Source organism: Diabrotica undecimpunctata, chromosome 2 (assembly GCF_040954645.1).
Source record: "Diabrotica undecimpunctata isolate CICGRU chromosome 2, icDiaUnde3, whole genome shotgun sequence".
Lineage (NCBI taxonomy): Eukaryota > Metazoa > Arthropoda > Insecta > Coleoptera > Chrysomelidae > Diabrotica > Diabrotica undecimpunctata.
The window spans coordinates 176941077-176948199 of record NC_092804.1 but is presented as its reverse complement, the minus strand read 5'-3'; the positions used below and the strand labels follow the sequence as shown (position 1 = coordinate 176948199).

General features: G+C 35.7%; 1 protein-coding gene across 1 annotated transcript in view; it reads right to left on the bottom strand.

Moving 5' to 3' along the window:
• Positions 1-7123, bottom strand: part of tow (target of wingless repressor) — a 552940-nt gene that overhangs the window by 226915 nt on the left and 318902 nt on the right. The gene's annotated exons all lie outside the window — the stretch shown is intronic.

Genomic DNA, 7123 nt, shown 5'->3' with positions numbered 1-7123 from the left:
TCCAGCAGTACAGGCAGAGATAGAGAAAATACTCGATGATACACCCAAAGAAATATTCAGTGAAGCACCCGCGGTAGCAGAAAAATCAGTAGAAAGTATTTGACACACCTTCAAAACAACAATTACAACTATACAAACAGAACAACTACAGGACAACACAAGAGAAACAAAGAATACATGGGTGACAATGGAAGTCTGGAAGTTTTATAATCAAATCGAAGGCATAAAAGTAGAGTAAAAAATCTTTTCTCACTCCTCGTACTCCAAAAAATGTCACGTCCAAAAACTTCTGTGGAAAAGAGGGACAAAAGAGATTCGTGGCCTGATTTGCTAATCCTTCTTCTTCTTCTCGTGCCACTCCTAGCGGAGATTGGAAATCATCATGGCCACTGCGACTTTGTTAGCAGCGCGCCTAAAAAGTTCAATCGAACTACACCCGAACCATTCACGTAGATTACGAAGCCACGATATTTTTCTTCTTCCCATACTTCTTTTGCCCTTAATTTTGCCCTGCATGATATTTCTTAAAAGTTCGTACTTTTCAACTCTCACAATGTGCCCCAAGTATTCCATCTTTCTAGTTTTTATCTCATTTAGAATTTCGCATCTTTTGTCTAAAGTTTGGAGTACTTGCGTGTTAGTGACGCGGTCCATCTATTATATTCTGAGAATGCGCCTATAGCACCACATCTCGAAAGCTTCGATGTTTTTTGTGGTCAACTGTTTCAGTGTCCAAGCCTCTACTCCATACAACAGGGTAGAAAAGACATAACACCGCAGCATTCGTATTTGTAACTTTATATTGATATCACGATTGCAAAAGAGTTTGCGCATTCTATTAAAGACTGATCTAGCGATTTCTATTCTACATCTAATAACTTTTGTTTGATCAGTATCGCCTGTGATCCAAGCACCTAGATATTTATAACAGGACACACGCTCAATCGTTGTATTGTCTATTACAAGATTAGCTCTGATGTTCTTTGATTTCGTGATTACCATAAATTTAGTTTTTTTCAAATTAATTTTCAAGCCGTAACTGTTACAGTATATATTGAGACTTTGAACGAGATGTTGTAGTTCTACTAGCGTTCCCGTTAGGAGAACCGTATCGTCAGCATACCTTATATTGTTGATCGTCTCACCATTTATTATCAGACCAAGATCTTCTTCCTCGAGTGCTTGTTCACAAATAGCTTCACTATACAGATTAAATAAAAGTGGCGACAAGATGCATCCCTGCCGGACTCCTCGACGGATTTGAATTTCTTCTGTTAGCCTACCCTCAACCTTCACATTTGCTGTTTGATTCCAATATAGGTTGCATATAATTCGAATATCTCGGCTGTCTATATTTTTCTTTATTAGAATTTGTCTTAGTGGTTCATGTTGTACTTTGTCAAAGGCCTTTTCGAAATCAATAAAGCAGGTGTAAATTTGTTGGTTCATATCTAAGCATCTCTGTGAGAGAACGTTCATTGCAAACAGAGCCTCCCTTGTACCCAGCCCTTTTCTGAATCCCATCTGAGTGTTACTGATGTCTACGTCTAATTTCCTATAGATCCTATTATGGATTATTTTCAGGAACAGTTTTAGAGCATGACTCATCAAAGCTATCGTACGATATTCGCTGCATTCCCTTGTATTTGCCTTTTTTGGCAGTAGTATAAAGGTCGAACGGAGCCATTCCCTAGGTATTATTCCAGTTCTATATATTGTGTTAAATAGATCTAGGAGTATTTTAATAGATTCATCGTCCATAAGTTAAAGCAGTTCTACGGGAATTTCATCAGGACCGGGGGCCTTACCACTTTTCGCTTGTTTGATTGCATAATCTATTTCTTCTCTGATTATATCAGGCCCTGTATCATCTGTATATTCGTTTGAGATTTCTTGTCTATCTTTGTCATCAAAAAGTTGTGATATGTATTCTGTCCATCGATTCATTTTTTTTTGTAAATCTGTTATGAGTAAACCATCTGTATCTTTGATCTGTCCTGTCTGTGTTGTTCTTCTCCTTTCTGTCATTTCTTTAATCTTTTTGTGTACATTAAAAAAGTCATATTTTCGCTCCAGTTGTTCCAACTCCTGGCATTGCTCACTTAGCCATCTTTCTCTAGCTTCTCTTATTTTCTTTTTTATCAGTTTATCTGTTTCTTTGTATCTTATTGGATTATTTGTTTTGTGTACCCTTCTTTCACACATCAACTGTAGTATTTCCTCATTCATCCATTCTTTATGTTTCCTTTCTTTCGGTGTTAAATTTTCTCTCCCTGTCAGCATTACGGCATGTTTAATATTCTCCCATTTTTGGTCTATGTTATCAGTATTTCTATTCAGTTTCTCTATATTTTGTAAATTTTCTTTGATGTTCACTATTGTTTTCTCTTTTATATGTTGTTCACTCAGTCTTCTCACGTCAATTTGTTTCTGTATGTGTTTTTGAATGATCTTTAGTTTTATTCTTAATGTGACTACTACAGGATTGTGATCCGAGCCTATATCTGCTCCTGGGTAGGTTTTAGCTGAGAGTATAGAGTTGCGGAATCTTTGTCTAACAAGGACAAAGTCAATTTGATTTCTGACTACTCTACCTTTGGTGTCACTCGGAGATTTCCATGTGTACAGTCGTCTGTTAGGTAACTTGAAAAGAGTGTTAGCAACTACTAACTCCTCCGCTTGACAAAATTGTACCATACGATCTCCTCGTTCGTTTCGTTCTCCTAATCCATAGTCCTGCTAATTCTACTAGTCTTGCTAATCCTACTGAGAAGTAAAAGAACTAAGAATGCCTCAAATCCTATTTTATTGACATTAGCTCATTAAAGTATGTTCTGATCTTTCCATTTATTTCTGTAAATATAGTTGTAGGTTGGTATATCTCATAATTTTTGCAGTAAGTGTATCTGAAAATAATAGTCGCCACACCTCTAAAGGAACATGTGCATCTCCTAAAGTCCTTGCCTCATTAAATGCTTTATATAAATACATAACAATATTGAGAGCTCGTGTTCTAACATTAGCAGCTGGAGCTTTTTAAGCCAATTTTTAATGATTTTTTCCACGAATATATCCTGACTTAATAACTGAATCTAAAAAATCTTCAGTTAGTTCAACATCACTTTCTTCGTCTTCGCTCAAATGTGTATCATCAACAGATAAACTTTGGTCACCTTCTTTATCAGCAGATTGCTCACAGTCACTTTCATTATTGCTAAGAATCTAGTCCCCTTCTGGAAAATTTTTATTTTTACTGTCCTCAGCACCACTGTCCATTAGTTTACTTAATATCTTTTCAAAATCCCGATCCATTGGTTTTAAAATATGTCCAGGACGCCCAAAACCACCCTTTAAACTAATATAATGGATGTGGCGTCACACTGATCTCAACTACCATAAATTAACGTGAAGGTACTAAGAAACAAAGAGTGACTGAACAGTAGTAAGTATAACATCGAATATTAGGAAGGTACTTTCAGAGACGAAGCAGTGCATGAATAAATAACTTGTCAGCACAAGTTTGTTTACCTGCCTGAGTCAATATGAGCCCACCTCCCCAGTTAAGGTTTAATAGTAATTTATGCACCTGAGAACAACAGAGAGACAAATACAAGAGAAAGTTTCTACGAACACCTTCAGAGCACAGTAAACGAAATTCCACCAAATAAATACATATTCATTACGCGTGGTGCTGGTGATGACATAGTACTAGGAATAAAACAACGATATACCGAGAATGTCAGAAATAAAAATAATCTCCTAACGGCCTTAGATCGGCAATATAAACGAATTACGTAATAATAATAGTATTTTTCCTACAAAGAACAACACAAGTATCCTCCTCCTCCTAAGTGCCTTCTCTGTTGAGGTTGGCGATCAATATGGCAAATTTCTCTCTGTTCTGGGCTTGATGAATTAATTCATTTCCTTTTGTGTGGGTCAAATCTCTGATGTTTCGTAGCCAAGATTTTTTCTTTCGTTCTATGCCCCTTTTACCTTCAATATTGCCTTCTAATATTATCTGGAGCTGCTCAAATTCCTTATGGCGCATTATGTGTCCGAGATATGACGTCTTTCTAATTTTGATAGTATTGACCAGATGAGGCCGTGTGTTCATTGCTCTCAGTACTTCTTCGTTCGTAGTTCTGCTGGTCCAGCTTATTCTTAGCATTCGGCGGTACATCCACATTTCGAATGAATTTAATTTGTTGACGTCATACTGTTTTAATGTCCAGGTCTCACTGCCATATAGTAATAGAGATCACACATAACACTTTAGTGTTCTCAATCTTATTGAGACTGATAGCTTGGGGTTACAGAGAAAAAGGGGAAAAAGATCTATGAACGACTATATTCTTTTAAATAGAAAGCTACTCCCTTCGCAAATTTTATTGTAAGAGCACATATTTAGGCTAAAACAAGTTCTTGGACACGAAGGAATATTCTCGTTTAAGAGCCTAGTATTCTCGTAAAATATTCCGAAACTGAGATTTTTAAATTAATGAACTTTGCGTTCCCTTAATATGTGACGAAATATTGATTTTAGTGCCGTAGAATTCGTACCAAACCATAATTCTATAATTAGAAAAGTAGATTACACTTGTATCGTGAGCACTAATCCCTCTTTCCCTTACTCAACAAGTTTCCTGTAGTCACAACAGTCGTGTCAGGATTACCGACATATTTATATTTCAAAAGATCGATTTTGCGCTGGGAAATGTCGGGCTTGTGTTCATGTATACTCTAATATCCTCTTCTCCCTTAAACCAGATGGAATAATGGATTGATTTAACGGATATACGAGCTTAATGGATGAACCATTTCGACACCATACGCATTAATAAATCGAATAGCGCTAGCGTGATAAGCAACGCTGGTCTTTTGCTTTAAAAATAAACGGGAGTTGCTTTATTTTCGAGTTGAAAAGGGGATGAGTGTGTTCGAATGATATGACAGTTCATTTTGAGGACCTTTTCAGATTTATTCAGAACGTAAAGTAAGGTACAAGGATCGGAGCATTTTTGCTTAGATTTATTTTTTGTGTTTGCAAACTATATTATCATCATTATATTTCCTTTTTTTTTGATAAAACATCAAGGTGATGAATTATTTGCACGTCAGAATTTATTTTATACAAGCATAAAACAGAGAAAAAAAAATTAACTAAAAGTATCACTATTGTACCCTCTTGATGATCGATTGAAGGTTACACAAAGAACGGTACTAGGCTCGGGCTTCAGTCTGGTAGAGGTATCTTGGTCGGGGTTCTTGTTACAGCTCAAATATCACGGATCAATTAAGGAAGTACTTACGACACAAAGACAAGAAGTTAGAAGAGAAGATAAGAGATAAGAGAAGAAAAGTTATTTGGGCACCACCCTATTTTTAGAGGAACAGGGAAACCTTAAGGCATAGAGAATACGATAATGAGAAAGATAAGATACAGTTAAGATACGCGAGAATAAAATAAACCGTGAGAGGAAAGGTATCTTGATCGTGCGGTACACACTCAATATTTCGACACAGATACACTAATTATACGATAAAACAAATAACATAAATCAGTAAAAATGCCTGAAAGAGATACACCATGCACAATAATATATATTCATATCATAACATTAAAAATAAAAAGCAAAAGGTTCGTCAACAAAATTATATTGAGGTATATAAAAAAAATACACTATAACAATCTTTACGGCACAGTTAGATGACACGAGATAAGTGATTGATTAATTTATAATCGAATAAAAACAAAAAATATCTTTTTTGGGAAAATAATTCTGCATAACGTAGTATTCTCAAGAATAGAAGAAAGCAAGGGACATTATAATAGTCAATATTCGTCAAACAAATTATTATTATGCCTTGAGAACACTTAAACGTTTACCAAAAATTTTTTTATTGAATGTGATCACCTCAAATCTATATATGAAATTTAACATAAATATACCCTACATTAATATAAAAGAAATGGTCCGTAATTTATACATATATTATATCGTAGGTTCAAACTCATAATAGTTCGTTCCGTTTAACCATAAACAGCAAGGTCACTAAACTAAACGTTATAAATCAAATTCTTACGGTTTAGGTATCAAAGTTGAGCTTTAGTCAATAAAATTTACTACTCACAATTAATATGCCACAGGTGGATACAGATAGTGGCGTTAGGCCTTCAATAAAGTCACTTGACACTTGGTCCTCGGCAACAGGTAGCTACAGCAACGAATTACGGTTTTCAACCCGTAATTCCTGGGTTTGATTTCGGCAGACGAGAAGATAAACAGCCAAACAGGAATAGCACAGGTAATAATCGGTAGTAGAGATGAATGATGAATAATGCACAATGAATAGTGAATATTAAATAATGGCTAATGGCTAATGGCTAATCGTTAATGGCTAATGGTTAATCGGCAAACAGAAGTGACCTCGTTCCTTCGAAGTGGAACATGTCTGTTGGACAAAAGAGAAAATATTTAATATAGGACTCACTGTGTAAAGATAAATAAGGGTGAATTGAAAATCCACTTACCGCCGATTGTCGAAGATAAGACCGCTTGCCACAGGAACCAACTTGGAAATGAATATCGGATTGTGAATTTAGAAGGGCTTAGACAAGCGAAGGTTGAAAATAGGGAGGGGATATTGGCTGAAGGATGCCACGCGAAATTGACATTAAATATCCGGGATATTGGGATTCATTTTCGTAGCGTTTACCAATAGAAAGTAAAGTTTCTACGAAAAACAACTCTTCTGATTTTCTGAGAAGGTAGCTCGGAGATTTCACAATAGGTCCTTTTTCCTTTGTTATTAGGAAAGATTTTTATGTAGCAAAACAAGATAAAAAGAAGAAGAAACATTTGGCGAAGTTATTTCTTTGTTAAAAAAAGGCGTAACAAAACGAAGGTATGCAGGCATGGGCGGCGTGAAAATAGTTTATTAAAGGGAATAATTTAAAGAAATTATGAACATGCTTCACAGCCCTTTCCACGATGTAAACTGGGTGTACTGAGTTTGCATCGGAACTGTGAAACAAGGAAGCATGGGAGAACTATCGTAAAGACAAGTTGAGAAAAACAAGGAAAGTTTACGTTACTACGATAACACATACGTACAATAT